We start from the raw sequence: 19735 nt of genomic DNA, 5'->3' as shown, positions 1-19735 counted from the left end.
GATCATAGGCAGTGCTGAGATCACCCTCAACTCAGATTAACTACACAAACAACCCAACTTCACCACATCCAGGGTCCAAACCAGTTCCAATATAAGTCAATGAGGTGTTTTGGTCCAATGCTTTCACAACCAGAATAGCCTTCTTCATCAGCCTTTGTTTTAACAGTGATTTATCCATTCTGGTTTTAGTACTCAGTGTGCATGTGTCCATAGCTCTAACCTCACCCCGTCCCTCCACACCTGTCATTAGTCTAACACTGCTATTGTAGTTAGAGTCTCTCCATCACTGGGCGCTGTCCAGGACTGCTGTTGTTATCAGTGGCTTTTGTGAAGGTGTGTGAAGAGGGGGATGGATTCTCATGCACCTGTATGCAACCTCCCTCCCTCTGCCTCACTTATGCTGCAAAATGGAGGCGACAAAACCTACCCCCCTTTCAAAAGTCCTGTGGGATCTATGGTTGAAAAGCACTACACATATGCAGAGTATTGTTATTCTCGAAGGAAACACCAATGATATAACTGGCAAAACAACTATAAACCTGCTGCTTCTCCTTTCAATCTTCTGCAACTCTTGCGACTGGCAGTCAAAATATGCTTATGCTTTGGTTACTGTGATAAATTAATGCAGTCCTGTGTACGATTTTAATTTAAGGCACCTCAGAAGGGAATGGGGATTTATAATTGATTAGAAAATCTTATTGCAACTGGGCAAGTCAAAGCAGGTTCTGTGACTAATAAGCTTGCAGGAATCATGCCATCTGATTGAAGTTCATTATAAAATAATGATGCGCACAGAGTAAGAAAATAACAAGCCAGTTCTGTTGGTCTCTTGTACTTCCCACAAGCCAATCACTGTGCAAAGGAACTGCTCTCCAGCAGAGGATGAGGAGAATGCTAACCATTAACATCCCGTTTTCAGCATCCCTTGAGACTTATTACCAATAATTCCTATAGATCGTCACTCCATCTGATGCAATCATTCACTCTGGATCATCACCATTTCATAGGAAGCCATGGAAACTACTTGAAATGGCATCGGTTGGAGCTGTCGCAAAGCACCGCATGGGTGGATCCTACCAGACCTTTATTTTTCTAATCTAGCTCAGCCTCTGGCTAGTCTTGTAAGGCACATTTCTTCCCTTTTCCACCCTATTTAAAATTCCTGTTAAAGCATCCGACTGGAGAAATGCTCTCCTATTCTTGCTAGAGTGTTATTAGCGGCTTATTAGCCTCTTAATGTGGTAGAAGCTGACTAGTTGAGTTTTAGCATGCTATTTTGCTTGGTAATGTCTTGTTAGAATTCTTGCTAATGTCAAACTTAATCAGGCCCTGTACTTTTATGCCATAGAAGGTGATTATCATTGAATTTTCATATTGGAAATTTTAAGTACTTAATTTTAGATCTATTTTTAAACTCTTACTTTCAGTGGGAGGCCATTTTACTCATTGTAGCCTAATCCAGCAAAGCACATTTACCGGATATAGCAGTTTTATAAGGCTGACTGAGGAAAAGCCATATTGTTCATATCAGAATTTCTATCTGAGCCTCCACACAAAATTATTCCTGGACTCGGTACATGGGCAGCTTCTCTTCAATACTATAAAATGATCTGTAATGTGTGCTCAGCTGATGGCCAAACATGTAACCCAGTTTAATCAATTAGCAGTGTCTCCATCCAGTGGCCAGACTTGGTGTAAGTGTGAAACTTGTATATTACCTTTAAGCCAGGAATTGGATCGTCACCTGCATGATACAAAAACAGCTGTTCTACTACGTAAGTCCAGATGAGAATCTTAAATTCTTTTAGAAGTAATAGTGGTCTCTCAACAACTTAGAAGACATAGAAAGACGTCTCTCTTGACATAGCTTCTGTTTATAGCACAAAGGCGAGGAAGATGAGGGAGAGGAAGGTGGAAATAGTGTGTGTGTTACAATAATTCAGAACAAAAGAGCTATAAGAAAAGGAAGCAAATGGAGGAGGTTAGAACTGTGCACAATTTTCACAATCAAACACAAAATCAGAGGCAAAACTTTGCCAGATTTCCTGTTTTGATTAAAAATGCAAAATTAGGGCCAAGTTCACCCTGGATCCACAAAGCTTTGGAGTAAATCTCAGCAGAGTTATGTGTGCCTGGGCCAGGTTTCAAGTGAATCTGGGCCAATGTATTATTGTGGGTGGTTTTGCATGATTTCAGCTCAAAAACTGGGCAGAACTTTGGTTGTTTTGGCTGAGCCTTGCTTTGAGACTTTGGGTTTAACTCAAAGCTACATTTACAGGGTGTGCAAATTCAATCAGGTCATAACCAATCAACTAGATTTGCACAGGTCACTGCAAAACAAACCACTGGGCCGTATGCACATGTTACAACTGCAAAACCCCTTACCTCCAAAGAATGGTGAAGATAACAATATTTGAGAAATAAAAACCAAGACATGAGAGTTGGGAGTCAGCCTGCTGATGTGACTTAAAAATCAAATTAGGGGAAAAACCACATATGTCTGCAGATTCTTTAGTTCATATGGACCCTTTTGTCCAAAAAAAACCTCACACCAGTGATTATTATTGGTTAGCTATGAAAATAAATCATTGCAATATTAGTGATATAATACTACAGCTGTTTGGCAAATAGACGTCAGTTATTTTTTATTTATTTATTTATTTTGCTGAAAACTCGTAATGTTTCTAGGAAAGTAAACATGAAAATTTTCCATGAAAATCAGCATTTAGCTGAAAACCTAATTCTGTCAAAATAGTTTCAATGGAAAACTTTCAAGATCTGTTTATTTCTATTACTAATGCATTAGTACACCCTCCTAATTAGTAATTATTAACAAAGGACCTTCTGATGTGAACAGAAAATGCACAAAGAAAGGCAGGTGGATGGAGTCAATGGAATGCAGGGTGATGGAATGGTGAATTTAACTATGCATCTTGCGAATTCAAAGATTCTTTTGTGTTTGTTTGCAAATTTCAGTCGACAGATAGCTCATGCTTGCGTGTGTGTGTGTGTGTGTGTGTGTGTGTGTGATCTAATAGCTAAACTCTGTTTGAAAGAGGTTTATTTTAAAGAGGAAGGTGTTGGGGCCATGTCAGACTGAATCAGGAAAGGGATTATAGAAATAATTGTGACCATCCCTAGGGATAGGCAGTGTGATCAGCAGGTGGGCCATCCTCATAGTCTGGGATGGAAACTAGAGAGGAGTCATTGACTCATTTTCATTGTAAATGAAGCTTGACAGACAATGTCAGATGCTCACTCTCAATATGTCAGTGCAAATCACCAGGCCATAACTGGGCTTCTATTAGCTAGAGCTCAGCTCTGCTATTAAATACGATAATGCTTCATTACATGATGAGGTGGAAGTGGCAATACTGGAAGCAGGGCCATCATTCCATTTCTGGAAGCAACCCGTTCCATGATTTGTGGCATCTGAAAGATAAAGGTATTAGGTGAGCCCCAAAAGCTTGGGTTCATTTTGAGGAATTCCAAAACTGAGTTTAGCTGAACTGATTTGGTATGAAGATCTTGTGGCAATCGCTTGTGAGATTTCCAGTGCTTCCTGCTTTCTGTGGGTAAGAAGAAAAGTTGGACCAAATGCAGCTTTTTTGTTTTGCAGAACTTTGTGCAAAACATGGGCCAGATACTAATCATAGGATGAATTCAGTGGAGCTATGTTGATTTACAGCAGCTAAGGATCTGGTCCTTTGTCTTTGTTTCAAGCATCACATGCTGGGTAATAACATAAGACAGTTCCCTGTTTCTAAAATTAAAAATAGGTCTTTATTACAAGAACTATTTATAGAACTGTTGCAACTGCAGCGGGCATTGCAGCCATGAGCACACAGCACATGGTGCCTCCTCGAAATTCTTTACCCAGGTTCCTCTACCCCTAGTAGGGCTGCTGGTGAGTATTTCCAACAAAAAAATCTTCAAAAGAAATGAAAAATATATGGTTACACCTTACAAACAAATAATAAAGACAAGCCTCTTAATTTTCAGCATGTGTTTAAGTTCCATTGAAGTCAATCATATCTAAAGCAAAAAATAAACATGTGTTGAAGTATTTTCCTGAATTGGGACCATATCCTAGACAGGTCACAAACTAGGATCTAGACAATAGTCAACAGGTGAATAAATAGGCAAACTGGGGAGATGGTGGAAGGACAAAGTAGCAGTAGGGACAGGTACATTAGCTCAAGTTAGTAAAAAGTATTTTGAGATGTGTATTTTAGAGCTGAATGTCACAGCTTGCACGGGATCCACTCTGCAATTTTTCCTCCTCTCTGACTGATTCCCCCAGCCATCATTTGCTTTCCAAACACCTCTGCACTTTGACTTCACCTCTGCCCTTGTGCATTTGGCAAAGACACCTCGATTCCCAGATGCTAAAAAGATAAAATAAAAAGCAAATGATATCTCAGCAACCTTGACTTTTTTTATCACTTGAGGCATAAACTTTCTTTGTGAATCACGAATGAAACACTCAAGTCCCCTTTGTTGGAGACAAAAGAAAAAAAAATCCTTTTTGTTTTAAAGTCAGTTTCATGCCAGTGAAAGGTTCGGTGTGACAGCCCTGAAGACTGAAGTCCTCTGGTTATCCTCACAGGAGGTACAGCACACATAGAGGAGCATTGCAAACTTCCCCTGTATCGCCTCATCAATGTACCTGAAGAATGAGTTCTGGAGGAATCATTTCTGAAGGGGACACACTAGGTCAGTTTCCATGGCTCATTTGGTCCTTGGCCTCTTACCCATAGAAATAATGTACTTATAATAACTTACAATTAGGAAATGTAGACCCTAATCCATCAAGGTACTTAAGCATGTACATACCGTTAACCTTTTGAGCTCAATGGGATTTCTCTGAGCTGAAAGTTATGCACGAACTTAAACACTGTGCTGAATCAGGGCCTTAATATCTTCGGAATAGTAAAATGGGTCTGCAAAAAGAACAGGAGTACTTGTGGCACCTTAGAGACTAACAAATTTATTAGAGCATAAGCTTTCGTGGACTACAGCCCACTTCTTCGGATGCATATATGCTCTAATTTGTTAGTCTCTAAGAGGACAAAAGCTTATGCTCTAATAAATTTGTTAGTCTCTAAGGTGCCACAAGTACTCCTGTTCTTTTTGTGGATACAGACTAACACGGCTGCTACTCTGAAACCTGTTAAAATGGGTCTGTAATTTTTAGCAAGATTTAGTAATTTCTAGTAATTCAGTATCAAGTTACTGATTGCCTTAGTCTTGTTGTTGTTTTTTTCACCATAGCAATTGAATTACATCATACTTAGCTACAACAAATTGCTGAGACAGTTGGTAACTTAATAAAAATAAGCACAATAGAAGATGCAAGTTGGAAGCAAGACTTGCCCCATAGGAACTGAGAGTAACAACATATCAATCAAGCAGAGTTATTAAGGAATAAGGTATCCCCTTCTCTAAGGGCAGAGAAGGACAGGAAAACTCCATGAAATGAACTTCACCATGGGACATAGATTATCATCAGTATTTAAGCAAAAGTCTGCAGTAGCACAACATGGCCTTGAATTTCCAGGTGCTAGAAGCTTAGGTAGGCATGAAGTGGACACAGGGTTTGGCTTCCCAGTCACACACCTCCTGGGAATCTAGAAGGAAGGAGGTCTCCAAATGGGCAGAGGCAGAGAGGTAGGTGTAACGGCCACTTAGAGGGCCCAAATGATCACGGGCTGCAAAACAATAGGTCATAGTAAGGCATGAGTTATTCTTCCATCAATGGGCCAGATCTGCGCATTCCATTGACTTCAATGGATCTATGCTAGTTAATACCAGCCAAGGGACCCTAAATCTTTAGCCTTGCATTTCAAATGCAGGTATTCAATCTGGATCCATTACGTATGAGCCATCCTGCTATGAAGAAGACCCCCAGCGAAAGGCTGAATAGGAGCCCTAATGTACATCATTCTCTTTTATGCAACATTTACCTGCATAGTTAACGTTATGCAGCTAATTCATAGATGCAGTAAACTATATATTATTTCTTTTAACTGAAAGATCCATTTATCCAACACATTTCCTACTGCCACTGCTAACTATTCACAGCTTATAAAATGTTGTGTTATGAGGTGGGGGGGTTGTTTCTTCACACTCTTATTGCAGTCATTGAGATTTCCCTTTGAAGAACATAGTGATTTGCAAAAGTATAAAGATGTAGTGGGATAGGGATGGGAGATGTTGCCTGAAAGTAGGTGCAAATTAACTGCCATTTTGAACTCTGATGCTTCTGGGCAGTTCACAGTCAGAGTGCTGATCTATATTTAGGCTGTAATGAGGGACCAACTGAAGTTCAGTGCCTCTAAGCATAAAAAAGCAGTTGTGTGAAAAGAAAGACAAAGGTTACAAAAATCCCTAGGTGGGAATATAGAGAAAGGCATTGTTCCTGCTGAGGAACAATGGGGAGGGATAGCTCAGTGGTTTGAGCATTGGCTTGCTAAGTCTAGGGTTATGAGTTCAATCCTTGAGGGGGCCATTTAGGGATCTGGGGCAAAAATCTATCTGAGGATTGGTCCTGCTTTGAGCAGGGGGTTGGACTAGATGACCTCCTGAGGTCCCTTCCAACCCTGATATTCTTTAAAAAAAAAAAAAAAAAGGAATGAGAGGGCAAAAGATGTGGGTTGGCTGAGAGCCAGCCTTTTCATCTAGGGGTGAAAAACAGTTATATAAGTACTCCATCCCCAAATGTTGCTAGCTCTTTTCAGTCACAGTCACTCACTATGAGCAGACCCGGCCTCAGGATCTATAAAAGAATTATGACAGGGCAGGGCTCTCCAGGCCACCACCAGCCACCTGCTGCTGGTGATACAGTGCTCAACTGCTTGTCCTGGTCTCAAAGCGTAATTTCTAATGTCTATAGGAAGGTTTACCAGTGATGGCTGTCCAGTGGCTGAGTCACCAGCCACTGGCCAATTTTGTGTCCATGTTCTGGTTAATTTTAGCACTTCCTTAGCAACATCAACTAATTAACTGTCACCATTGTCACCCCTGTGAGGATGACTTGTCCCAGAGAGTTAGTGTCACAGCAGGAGTCACAATCCAACAGTCCCTTGTTGTCACTCATCTAGACTAGGTTCTCTTCCATGCTAATGAACTGCCCCTAGCTATGGCCAGACTCATATGAGTGGCTCAGGACTGGAGCTGGATTAGCTGCAAGCAGGCAGGGAGGGAGAAATCTTGTGGTGTCACCTACTTCAGACAGAGGGACACTGCCCCTCTCAGCCACAAATTATATCAAGGCCCACCCAGAACTAAGGAATTAGTTTCCCAGTCCCAAAGATCAGCCTGGGTGCCTGTAGGGTGGGCCATGTAGCATAATAGCACCCAGAGACCCAGTGAGGATCGGGACCCCTAGTGGTGGGAGCTGTGCAAACATATACCCCCAAAGAATTTTTAGATGAAATCTGAGACGCTCCTTTATGTTCATAGGTCTCCAAAATCAGGCAGCAGCTTCTTGGGTCCCAAAGGCCTCAGCATTCCAGGCCAAAGTGGCACTTTGAGTGAGGGGCTCCTTTAATGATCAAAGGATCAAATCATACAAGTGCCTTCTGAATGCAGCATTGTATCTTTAAGAGGAAAGGAGCATGAAAATCCAGACGTTTGAGGTTTCTGCTAGGAAAGGTGTTTGCTAACTTTTACTGCCCTATAGGGGTAAATCCTCTCTCTCTGAGAAATGCTGAGCACCCACGACTCCCACTGATGTCAACTCACCCTGCCCCTTAGCCAGCAACCCATGCCCCCTCTTGTGGCTATGGTACATTAGCCAGTCACTTTCCCAGGGTGTCTGTTGAGCTCTAGGTAGGAATCTTGACCTCCCATTGTGTAGCTGATAGGAAGGTTTCCCTATGCCCTTCTCCCACTGTCATGTGACTTGGCAACACAGAACAAACTTGATCCCTTCTTCATATCTCTCCTTAAATTCCTCTCTCTCTCCTCTATAAAACTCTCACCTATGCATAGGCAGCTGGTGTGCTGTGACTGGTGCCTATCACACTGATCACTAAGGCTAAGAATTTGTCAGGGTTATTTTTAGTGAAAGACACGGACAAGTCATGGGCAATAAACAAAAATTCTCAGAAGCTGTGACCTGTCTGTGACTTTTGCTGCTGCGGCTCCATGAGCTCCCCTGCCACCGTGGTGACTGGGAGCTGCGGGGTCCGTTCCCCCTCTGCCCACAGCAGCTGGAAGCTGTAGGGGAGCTGCTCTACCTCCCGCCCACGGCAGCTGGGACCTGCAGGGTGACCATATTTCCCAAAGAGAAAATGGGACACCCCCAGCTGCTTGCCTGAGGCATCCCCCTCCCCCCCTTCCCATTCCCCCACACGAGGCTGTTGCCTGTCGCTGGAACCCTGAGGAGGGCCCCCTCAGAAGTCTGTCACCTGTCACTGGAACCTTGCAGGGAGTCCTCTGTGGCTGCTGTCGCCTGTTGCTGGAACCATGCCAGGGCCACGCTGGCTGCCAGCTGCAACCCCTGGGCCTGAAGTAGAGAATGCCATGGATGTCTCTGGAATTCAGGTAACTTCCATGACCTCTGTGACATAAACATAGCCTTACTGATCATCACTGTCTCCCCATTCCCTTGTGCTCCCACCGTCTGTTTGGCACACCCACCTGTTGTCTTATATGGAGATTGCAAAATCTATAAGGTTGGGTCTGTGACTTTGCAATATGGTCGTACAGCACCTGGCAGGATGGGAGTTCTTGGTGCTACTGCAGTGCCAATATAATATTAATAGTCAGTAATAATAAGTAATCTCAGAGTTTTAAGCAATATGAAAAACAACTGTTTGCAACTGGTAATGTTTTCTGAGAGGGATCAGGCTGTTCCTAAACCTGATAGAAATGATGGCGTGTGAGAGAACTAATCCCTTTCTGTAGCCTTGATAAAGAAAAAAGTATTCCAGTTGGAAATAAAATTTGAAAAGGAGTGGTTTGAGTGGCTGCACTGGCACGTTATCGCAGCTGGAAGCGCCGGTTTTGCTTTCCTTTCCCCCCAACAATATCAGAATGTCGGACACATTCAATGTGTAATATCCCTTTCCCCTGCTACTCTTTAATAACTCTTGCTATATAGCTTTCTCTCTGGATAGAATGAGTAATTCCGCTGTCCATCAAACAAGGATGTAACTGCATGTAGAGAAAATAAAAGTGTTGGTGTTACAGATATATCCTTGGTCGTACTTACTCCCTACAATGTCAATTCTCCCTTCCCACACCCCCCAGCAAGAGGTGTTATTATCAAACTATTTAATTAAACACTAAACAGAAATTAGATATCTAGTTCCCTAAGACTTTCTGGTTCTACTATAGTTACCGTACACTCCATGCCTTGTCATTCTGGTGCTATTGTAGTTGCCAGACTTTCAATATCTCTTCACTATATTCAATTGACGTAATTGTCAAATTGCATTCATCTCTGCAATGCTTAGTTGCTTCTTAATAATCAGAGATCTGCAAATATATAGAAAACGCACTGGAGTAAAGAATAGGAACCCAAACAAGACTATTATGAGTCGGGTTACTCATTGTAGTAAGAGACCTAGAGATGGTAATGGGCAGCAGATTAGACATGAGCATACAATATGACAGAACAAAAAAGGCAATGAAATTATGGGCTGCAGACCTAGCGACATGGAACAGGAAGTTGATAGTCAATCTAAGCATCAATAGTCAAAAGACAAATAGAATCCTGTGCTCTCTGCTGGGCACCTCAGTACCAGAAAATTGTTAACCTTGTAGAATTTGGAGAAAAACAACAAATGATTAAGGATCTGGAGGTATTGATTTATAAAGGAAGATAGACTGAACTAACTATATAATTTGGCTAAATAATACTTGAGACTTATACAGCACTTTTCATCCAGAGATGTGTACAAAGGTGGTAAAGTATCCTCTTTTCCAGTTTACGAATAATGAAATGGAGGCATGGAGAGGTTGTGTGGCATGCCCACATTCACCCAGCAAGGCAGAGCCAGTCATACAAATGTCCAGGCTCCCAGTCCCAAAGTCCTTTTTACTGCATTACACTGCTTCATTGCCCGATAAACATCCCCATGTGTTAGAAGGTTCTCAACACCGTCTAAAAACAAAAAAATAGTATTAAGGGCAAAATGGTATGAAGCTGAGGTGAGGAGAAGTTAGGCTCAACAGCAAGAAAAAAATCTACCCAAACTGATGATTGTCTATGATGGAAACCAGCTCATTTGGGTTTCTTAAACCCGGGTTGATCAAAGTATTGTATATAATGTAGGGAACAATCCTGCACTGGCAATTAGACAACAATGGATTTTTCCTTGTTCTGCTTTCTCTGATTCCACCCTGTGTCAGGTTTCTTGCCATCTCTCTCTGTTGGGAGGTGCAAGGTCTTTGCAGTTACACTTAAAATGCTGCTATAAGCAGTATCTCTCTTAAGGCAATCAAATGTCTAGCTGAAAAAGTGCATTGTTAATAAAGCAAAGGGTTAGTACATTGATTTTGTTAAGGCTTACTTGGTCCTGGAGTCAGGATAAAAGCACCTGTTTTTTTTTTCCATATTGTGGGGAAAATAATAAAGCCAAAATTCTCTTCTATTCTAGTCTATTCCATGTAGGTTTTTATACTCCACTCCTCACTGTAATATCTGTGCCTCCTCCAACTGTGCATTAAGCGACATAACTACACATTTTTCATGTGTGGTTTGTTCTCTCCTCCTCTGCCCAGAGGGAGAAGCATGTGAAGTGGAATGTCTTGGTTTGGATTTTGGGGGAAGAGGAAATGGGAGTTATGTTAAATATACCGGTTGCTATGTGTTTATATTAGAGAAGGCATGTCAACGCAACATGCCTTGCAGTGGAGAGGAAAGTACTGAGGTTTGTGATAGTTCTGAGTTCCTGGGGGAGTTCATTCTTTACCCTTGGAGAAGGTTCTGCCTCCCACACTTTACGAGCTTTATGATACTTTAGAGCATGTCTCTGCCACCTTTATTCACAAATGGCTTGATCTAATGCCCAATGAAGTCAACAGGAGTCTTTCCATTGATTTCAGTGAGTAATGGATCAGGCCTACAGAGCAGTACCTTACTATGCAATCAGTCCTATTGATTCCAGGCGCGCTCTCCCGCTTATGGCCACAGTCGTTTTAATTTATAAAGGCTGGTGTGACATGTTCATCTGGAGGATTACTATCTAGAGTCAGACTCAGACAGGGCATCAGCAGGTTTAAATCCCAATGGAAGTTGCATCTGCCTTGGCCAGGACTGAATTTGTCCCCGCACAATTCCTGAAATATCTAAAATAAAAATAAAAGGGTCCCCCTGCATGTTTCTGCCCCCTCACTGCTTGCATCTCTTCCCTCCATCCCTTCACCCGCTTGCTGCTCTCTCCACCCATTGTGTTGTTTGTTTATATTAAACTGCAGTTCCTTGGCAGAGCTTGCTCTCACTTTCAGCCTGTAAAGCACCACATACAACCATGGGCCCAAGCCTGCATACTTTGTGCAACTACATTGACTTCAGTGGGAGCTTCAGGTGCGTAGGGAACCCAGGACACGCTGAGGCCTAAATAAGAACTTTCTGTCTGGGGAGAGAACATGTACTCAGGTAAGGGCTTGGTTGCAAACTCAGAACAAGGCCTTTTGTTATAATTAATGGAAACATCCCATCTCCTAGAACTGGAAGGGACCTTGAAAGGTCATTGAGTCCAGCCCCTGCCTTCACTAGCAGGACCAAGTACTGATTTTGCCCCAGATCCCCAAGTGGCCCCCTCAAGGATTGAACTCACAACCCTGGGTTTAGCAGGCCAATGCGCAAACCACTGAACTATCCCTCCCCCCATGTTTTGTTTTTGTTTTGTTTTTTGTTTTTTTAAAGCAGGGTGGTCAGTGGGTAGAACGATCAAAAGTGGGCCATTTTGAAAATTTGCACTGAAAACTAAACAGTTTGCATTTGTTTCTCTTTGAGATCTTGCATATATTTAAACCAAAAACTCAAGCTGAAACTCATCTGGGCTGGGTGGGGGTTAAAACTTTGCACGGAGCTGAAGAAACTGTTCACAGTCCTGAGAAAGCTGAAACTGCCAAGTGTCAGGAGGCATCAGAAAAATAAACACCCTCCCACAGCCTCTCAGTGGATTAGCAGTTCGCTAAGTACAGTTAAGAATATTTATGCCTTGAAACCAAATGCACCACCGCTGGCCCTTTGCCTTTCTGAAATATTTAGCAATTCCTAGAGGATCCCAATCAGAAAAGCAGTGAGTGAAATTGTGAATTCCCCTGGCGCAGCAGAGGTGCTACATACTACTAAAAATTTATGAAAAACCTCCTTTAAGCATCTGAGACTTTAGGAGCACTTCATCCAGGGCCCTGCTACCAATACCTTTTTATGTATTTCCCCCCTCCTTTATTAACTTTTACCAACATTTTTAAATATGACACAGTTGATAAGTGAAACTATAAATAAGCCTTTTTTTTCCTTCCTGGGTGCAAATACAGTAGATTAGGTCTGAAGCCATCATTTCTGTTTTGCATAATTGACATCATTATCTGTCAGGTTGCTCGGCTCAGCCTGACAGTCATTATGAGATCATTAGAAAAAGGGTTGTAATAAGTTCAGAAGGCCAGTCGGCTGTATTCTAATCACTGGAGAGGAGAGTGCTGATGGGGGCCTCGGGGAGAAAGTATTGAAGCAACTAGAGGATTTTTAATGACCAAATCAAGTTAGGAAAATCACCACCTGTGCCTCACCGAACAGGATAATTTCAGCTTGGAGTGAGGGCGCGCGTAGAATGGATGTGTAATCACTTTTTTCTTCTTTCCGTCCTTATGGCTGATTGTGCAGTCGGTGAGCAGAGAATCAAAAAATCTCCAAGCAGGGAAAGGAGTAGCAAAGGAAAATGAAAATAAAATACAGTTTTCAATAAGAAATGATTTGGAGAGGGGACCAGAGGCATTGCAAACTCATTTAAGTGTCAAGCTGTTCAGAAGCCAGGCAGGATAGTCTCGTGGTTAAGTGGCTGGAGATCTAGGGTCAATTCTTAGCTCTGACACAGAATCCCTGTGTGACCATGTCACTTTAACTATGTATGCCTCAGTTCTCCATCTATAAAGGACATGGTTTCTCCCTCATTTGAAAACCTGTCTTTCTACAAAGTTCACTGGATGTCCTATTTCAACAAGTCCTATTACCAGGAGTCCATTTACTCTGTAGCCAACAGAAATATAAAGGGATAGTGGGGAAAATTTAGAGAGAGAAACAGATAATGCTCGAGAATGACTGACTGCGTTGCTCAGTAGTGCTGAATAACACCGCTTCGATCACCTAAAGTATGCAGTTCCAGTAACCTCCCTAAACCCAGGCATCACTATGGAGACTGGTGCTAAAAGACAGTATTAGGTAAAGATTTTTTTTTCCAGTGGAAACCTTTGACTTTAACTATTGTAGAGTTCAACAAAGGAGGTGATTTAAAACAGAAGACAGATGGTGACACCGCTCCTCCAACTCTCAAATGTTTTAAGGCTCCTGATTTATTTTGTTCAAAAATAGGTTATAGACTGCCCAAGAGCAGGCTATCTTGTGTAAAATCAATACATAAAAATAGCCAGCACCTACTTGTTTTCATGGAGATGGGATTTTGTTTCCACAAAAATAAAATATGGATCTGAAGATCCGCCACCACAGGGTAGCCCTATGTGGAGCGCCCTCCAGTGGCTGCAGCAGAACAGGCATGCCTACTTCAGTTTCCCTCCTTTAGAGTCCCCACCAACTCCACACATGCTTTCTTGCCTTAGTAAGACCCCTCCATGGGGCCAGTTCATTACAAAAACATTGTCGGAATAGTCCAACACCAAAGTCCCCAAACCTAGTCCATTTATCATCCCAGTGCCTGTACTCTTTAAAGTCACAACATCTAGTCCCTTGATGCCCCTCATAACATACTCTGGCATCTTCCACCCCACCTGCCCTCTTCATCAGTCCTCTCCTGTCCTTCTGCCAGAACAGCCCACCCAGCCCTTCCAGCGGGAGTGCAACTCTGCTCTTCGCCGTGGGAATCCCCACAGACTCTCTGCGGGGTGTTCCTCCTCACAAGAGGATCATCCCTCACTTCCTCAGCACTCTCCGGCCCTCTGGCTCCAGCTGTCCATCATGGAGATGTCAATGGGTAACCCCCCTCCAGCCTCCTGCCCCTAACTCTGACTTTGGGAGGTCAGCTGGGAAACCCTTCTTGCTGCTCTCCTGCCTTCATCCTTCCCCCAGGAACCACCTACAACTTCTTTCAGGGACCTCCTACAGTATCCTGGTCTCTGGAATTTATCACCAGCCCATCTCTCACGCCCAGGCAGCTCTCACCTGCCCTTTTCCTGACAGACCCTCCATAGTCACCGGCATCTCCCCATTTATGTGGCCCAAATGCCTTCTTTTAATCTCAATTAGGCAGTGGCTGATGAGTTACAGGTACACTGGCCTCTTCCTTAAAGGGCCAGTGTCACCCTGTGACACCCCCCACCCGCTCATTTTTCCCCTATAACCAAAGGAATCAAAAGATTCTTTAGCTGAATTTCATGGTGAGGAGTGGAGGCAGATTCGCCACTATGAAAGTCGAGTAGAACTCTGTTTACTGTAGGTGAAGTAAAACACAGCCTCCAGGAACTGTAGAACTATTTGGCTATAACTGGAGTCACTGAAAGATATAGGATTTATTTGTCCTAGTTTTGGGAAGACTGCCGCAGTTATTTTTGTTGACTGTATTTTTTTTTAAATATATGGCAAAGTTGCTTGCAGCCTTGGCTAGCTGATTTTTTGTCTATGACGATTCCTCCATCATCTTTGCATGGATTGAACCAAGGATCTTCAGTACCAAGTGTGTTATTCTCCGTATTAATACAAGGAGGCCTGGTGAGAAACAAATATGTCCCCTTATTTATAATTGCACATCATCTGACAGCACACAGAGCCTATTCCTGGCTGCACTGTTCCGATCAGCATTCAGAACCCTACATTGCCATGTGATGAGTGACCCTTTGAACTCTGATGTCACACCCTTACCTGAGAACATCTGCTGCTCCACACACTTAGGACCTGATCCAAAGTTCATTAAGGTCTGTGGAAAGGTTAAAATTAATGGGTGTTAGGTGTCTAAATTACTTTGAACAATTTGGCCCTAACTCTCTTAGCAACGGTCTATAATAGGCTCTTCTCCTCTTATAGGGCCCCTACAACTAGAAGAGAGACGTAGCACATGCCAGAGCAGTGGGTGATATTTACATCTAAATTAATTAATTAACAATAAATAAACCACAGCCCAGCACGGCACTGAAACACCTGCCTTGTTATGACAAAAGAGTTTGCACATGGATGCATCTGTATGAAGAAAATATTGCCAAGCAAATGACAAGATGCAGCATCATGCTTTTTTCTTATTTCCCTTTCAGCTCCTGTTGTAGCTCAGGCCCCAACTTCCAGTCAGCTTGGCCTTGAAGTTTATGCTGGCATTTCTGCCCAAGCAGCTTCCTGTATTCCTGCAAAACATGTCTGTTCATGCTGGCAATGTTTGCTCACCACTAAAAACATGCAGAGACCCTCTGATGAGAGCAGTTACTCAAGTGTAAATTTCTAACGGTATGGGGCTAAATTCTGCTACCTTTCCTCATGCTGAGGAATACCTCACTTCCAAAGCAACTTCTCTGCAATTGGTGGACCTGATACTGCCATCCTTACGTTCATCGAGCCATAGATTCTAATGCCAGAAGGGACCACTGATCATCTAGTCTAACTTCCTGTACAAAAGGACTTCCCCGAAATAGTTTCTGTTTGAACTAGAGCAGATTTTTTAGAACAATGGTCCCCAACCCTAGGGTAACACAAAGGAACTTTTGGGGGTCACTCCCTCTCTGTTCCCCCCGGAGGCTGGCCCGGGCGCCAACTGTGCCCCCTCCCCGAAGGTTCCTTTGTGTTACCCTAGGGTTGGGGACCATTGTTCTAAAGGATCTGCTCTAGTTCAAACAGAAACTATTTCGGGGAAGTCCTTTTGTACAGGAAGTTAGACTAGATGATCACAGTGGCCCCTTCTGGCATTAGAATCTATGGCTCGATGAACGTACGGATGGAGGAATCAGGTCCACCGATTGTATCAGGTCCACCAATTGCAGAGAGGTTGCTTTGGAAGTGAGGTATTCCTCAGCATGACGAAAGGTAGCAGAATTTAGCCCCATACCATTAGAAATTTACACTTGAGTAACTGCTCTCATCGGAGGGTCTCCACATGGTTTTCAGTGGTGAGCAAACATTGCCAGCATGAACAGACATGCTTTGCAGGAATACAGGAAGCTGTGGGCCCTGGCTGCCAGCCCCATGCCTGAGGATCTGGCTGTCGTTCTTATGGTTGGGGCTTTGCTTCCAGCCATGGTTGCCGGGACCATGCCTGGCAATCTGGCTACCGGCCCTATGCCTGGGGATCTGCTCCCGGCCGCAGCTGCCAGCCCCGCCCTTGGGGCTCCAGCTGCTGGACAAGGCCCCTGGCTGAGGCTCTGTTCCCACCCGCACTCCCAGATGTGGCCCCAGCCTCGGCCCCCTTACCTGGTCATGTCCCCCCTTCCAAGAGCTGTGGCCCCATGCCTGGCCCTGCTCCGGCTCTGGGGAGTGGGGGGCATGGACACGGGTAAGGGGGAGCGTGAGGTAAAAAGTTTTTACCTGCTTTAGCACATCCAATCTTGATTTTAAAATTGCCAGTGATGGAGAATCCACCACACCCCTTGATAAATTGTTCTAATGGATTATTACCCTCACGACATTGCGTAGTACCTTTTGCTGCAAATAGACTCCTCCGACAAGATTCTGCCATGCTTACTCACATTAATAAGTACCTTACTAAGTACATAAGTTCATTGATTTCAATCAGGCTAACCATTAAAAAGATACCGCTCAGTGTCAGTATGAGTAACAGAATAGGGCCCATAGTTATTATTGATATACATGGTAACAACTGCAACATTTTCCTTTTCATTTTAAATGCTCTGTGTTTCTTTATTAAAAGTAAATAGATTTTCTGATATTTGCTTTGAAAATACAGTGTTTCTTTCAAATATCAGCAATGGTCTTGGGAACCCTTCCTTGCCTTTGAACTGCACAGAGAGGAGTATTAATCTGATAACTGCAATTTGCATAATTATGATTCTCTTCTCTAAAGAATCAGTTTACTGCAGAAGTGGACAAATAAGTTCACATTTCTGTTGACAAGTATGGACTTGTTATGTGGTTCTTCATGATATGGTTATATTATTCATCTACTTAAGTCTGCTTTCACATTTACCTTTGCTGAGAGCAGTATAAACACAGCAAGGGAACAATGAAAACATATTGGTCATCGGTTTTAAGTTACCTCCTTCAGATGTCTTTCTTTCTCCCTTTTAATGGCACAGTGCATCCATTTTATTTTTACAGACAAATGCACATGGTTAGCTATTTCCTCTGGATTTAAAATCACTTGGTCCAGAGATGTAAAGGGGCTGGTGTCATTTATCAATAGAAACTTTCTGAAAGTTTGTATTCCTCAACTGGAGAAGCCACTTTGGATCGATTTATGCCCAGTGTATCCATCCCATATTGATTTCCTTCTGAGCAGATGGTCCTTGTTGCCAAAGGGAAGTCAATGTAGCAGAATTTTAAAGCCAGCTTAATGGCTGATTGATGTTTAAAAGTAAAAACAAAAACAACAAAAAACCCCACACCCAAGAACCATATTATATCTTCCATAAAAGCAACCCCCTTTTTCCTTCTTTTATCTACTAAGAATGTTGTCTTCCAAATTCTCTTCTTTATTTAAAAAAGGCCCTTCTTGCAGCAATTCCTGATTGCACACAGTTGGTAAAAGGGTTATTCTTCAAATGCAATTTACTTCTGTGTAGCCTTCATCATGCAGATGATATGAATGACACCTGGAGGAACCACTTAAGAGGCACAGGGTTGGGAGTGATGTAAATGAAGTTTATCTTTAGCAGAAAGAACAATTGGGAGTCTACCATAGACATCCGAATACTGCCATTCTGGATCAGATCAGTATGGAGCAATGGGTTAATCTAGTCTAGCACCCTGTCTCCCACAGCCGCTAGAATGGATTTTTCGGTTTGTTGGCAACTCTGAAAAATTAGGGGGGAAAATATTTTGGGTCAAACAGAAAACTGTTTTTGAAACCCGGTGAATCCAAATGTTGAAAACAAATATTTTGTTCATCCTCAAATGAAACATTTTTATTTCAACCTTTAAATTTTTTTTTTTTTAATTTTTTTTTTTTTTAAACCAAAACTATTTTGGTTAAATTGAGAAAACATACACAAGTTTTGGTGTTGCCAAATCTTCATTCTTCACGGACAAAATGTTTTATGCAACAAATTTCACCTAGCTGTAGTGGATAGTACCTGCTCCTTCAGAGGCAGAAATCCTGCAGTAGGCTATTATGGGGTACATCACAGAATGCTCCCTCCTAACCTCCAGTAGCTAGAGGTCAGTTTATGCCCCAAAGCTTGAGAATTTATATCCCAAAATTCTTTTTTGTAATATTTGCTGTTATACTTCTACATATACTTGTTATCCATATAAATATCCAGTCCTTTTTCAATCTGGCAAAGCTCTTGGCATCCATCACATCTTGTGGCAATGAGTTCCATGGGTGAGTTGTGCATTTTGTGGAAAAATATTTCCTCTCTCTGATATCACTTGACATGCACTTGTATCTGGTATCATACTCTCATCCTAGCACAATGGAGACCCTACCACTATCAGAATGAAATAAATTGGCCTTCACCTCATTTCCACTCCCCATTCGCAGTTATTGCTATTTTAACTTTTCCCAATGATAGATCCTTGTGGAGCAGCTGCTATATTGTAAGTGAATATCTCAGTGGACCCAAAAGCAGCAGCAGAACTTCATTGACCTGCCTGCCAGTCACTAGGCAGCACAGAGGGACACTGTCAAACAGTGAATGAATATCTTCATATAGATCCAAGATGAGTTATGGCACCCATTTTCAATTGTTGTCCTTGAACCGCTATGCTCCCTGAATTTTTTCTTACCAGCAGAGTGTGCTCATGAGTCAGTGTTGCCCGATGTTGCTCAGAATTTCACTAGAACTCTGCATATTGTTCTTTCAGGAACAAAGGAGTTACCATATCTGACCAAATCAATTGTCTCTCCAGTTTGGTACCCTACCTTCAGCAGCAGCCTACAACTTCAGAGGAAGGTAAAATCAGACGTAAAGGCATTTAAACAGCTATCCAGAACTATATCATGAGGAATTGCAATTGACCACCAGGTTATTCTTTAAAGCACAAAAACTGTTAGATTCTATAGTATTTATCCTAGCTTGAATAATTGCATGTGTTATCCCAATTTCTACAGTAGATACCTAATCCTTTCTTTGAGTTCTCTTATGCCTGAATTTACTAACGAGCAATCTCCCGTGTGGCAGATTTATGCCTTATGCCTAATTCGCTTTTCAGTTTTTTTCATGGTGTATGTCTCTATTGTGCCTCGTGTTTCAGAAAACTAGAAATAAAGTGGAAGAAAGAACAAGTAATCTTCAGCTTTCCTCCCCATAGACATCCCAGACCAGATGCACTGTTTTTATCGAGTCAGTCCTCAGAAAGGATTATCTTTAAAATACTTCAAAATCATAATAATTAAATGCATGATGTATTTAATGCGATAGTCTGCAATTTGACGCTCCAGTTTTC

The 19735-nt window shown here is 42.4% G+C and overlaps 1 long non-coding RNA gene across 1 annotated transcript in view; it reads left to right on the top strand.

The window, feature by feature from the left end:
• Positions 1-8018: 8018 nt before the first annotated feature.
• The window catches only part of LOC112059114 (uncharacterized), a 32127-nt gene continuing 20410 nt past the window's right edge, over positions 8019-19735 (top strand). Inside the window, exons 1-2 of the long non-coding RNA XR_002888340.3 lie at positions 8019-8550; positions 19154-19242. This is a non-coding gene — a long non-coding RNA (uncharacterized LOC112059114). The remainder of the gene's footprint in view (positions 8551-19153; positions 19243-19735) is intronic.

The sequence above is a fragment of the Chrysemys picta genome, chromosome 2, assembly GCF_011386835.1.
Source record: "Chrysemys picta bellii isolate R12L10 chromosome 2, ASM1138683v2, whole genome shotgun sequence".
NCBI classification, from domain to species: domain Eukaryota; kingdom Metazoa; phylum Chordata; order Testudines; family Emydidae; genus Chrysemys; species Chrysemys picta.
Note: the sequence above shows the minus strand (reverse complement) of the source record. Positions and strands in the feature narration are given on the sequence as shown.